This window comes from Poecilia reticulata, linkage group LG22 (genome assembly GCF_000633615.1).
Source record: "Poecilia reticulata strain Guanapo linkage group LG22, Guppy_female_1.0+MT, whole genome shotgun sequence".
NCBI classification, from domain to species: Eukaryota; Metazoa; Chordata; class Actinopteri; order Cyprinodontiformes; family Poeciliidae; genus Poecilia; species Poecilia reticulata.
This window is the reverse complement of record NC_024352.1, coordinates 2,327,715-2,329,011: the sequence shown is the minus strand read 5'-3', so window position 1 is coordinate 2,329,011 and position 1,297 is coordinate 2,327,715.

The window sequence follows — 1,297 nt, the reverse complement described above, 5'->3', positions numbered from 1 at the left end:
TGGGAGGAAGCTGGAGTAACCCACGCCTCATGCACAGAGGAGAAGATTGAAACTCCTTGCAGACGGACAGGGCGACAGTCCTACCACTGCCTGGTTCATTTATCAGAACAATMATTTTAAATATATTCATTTCTGAACTATACRATATTTTGAATTACTSCCATGAGGAAATGTACTATTTTCTAGTCCACTCCATTTTTCTATAAAGTAATTTCTTGGAACAATAATTCTATACAATCATTTTTCAATGAATAAGATAAAGTACAAATCACACTTTATCACATATCACATGTCAGCATGAAACCCTTAACTGAATACAGAATGACACTGTTATGCTAAAGAATGTGTCTGTATCATACAGAGATGTCAAGAACAATAAGTACATATGTATGTATGTATCCACAAGTATCAAGTTGTCCATGAGTGTGTTTGTGTGATCATTATGTCAACCCTTCCTCCCACATATAGACACATTCACTCATTCACTTTAACCAGTGACTGACGGCTCTGTGTAATGAATGTAAAGGCTGTATTGTTCATTTCAGCAGCATTCACATATTAGTGTCGGGCCCCGGGGTGAGCAAGACGACTAATGCCAGGCTCAGCTTTCTACCTCCACTTCAAAGACATAGCACGATGACAAAATGAGTTGGGCCTTGGTTAGCAACATATTCACACTGGATCCATACAAAGTGGAAGAAAGCAAATGTTTTTAGGGTTATTGAACATAGGTTTATTCAGATGGTTTCAACTCACTCACAAACTATAATAATACTTATTAATGGGTATTTTCTAAATCTAGCAAGCGTAACACAGTCAAGTCCAAATCACAGTGGACTCTAAATGGTAGCACTGTTGCTTTGCAACAAGAAGATCCTGCACACTGCATACATTTTCTGAATGTATGAACTGACTCAGTCCAATTTTGTAGAACTTCTTTGGAAAGCTTCACTGCAGCTCTGCAATCAACCACTTAGTGGACTAGTGAAGAATAGGCTGATCTCCACTCTGGATCCTTGCAAAGCTGTTTTTTCATTTTGAGGAATGTAGCCTCAACTGCTCTCTTGGTTTTTAGAGACAGAGGCTGGATCTCTCAGAACTGCCAGTTAAGTTCTGAGAATGGTGACCACATATTTATCATCCACCTTAATCTCTCTTTCTTCAGCCAAAGACATTTCTTTCTCTCCAGGTTGATAATTCCCACAGCATGTTTTCTCTGTGCATGCATGGGTTCTCCCCAGGTACTCCGGCTTCCTCCAAAAGCATTACTGTTAGATTGAAAGGTCTGTTTAAATTG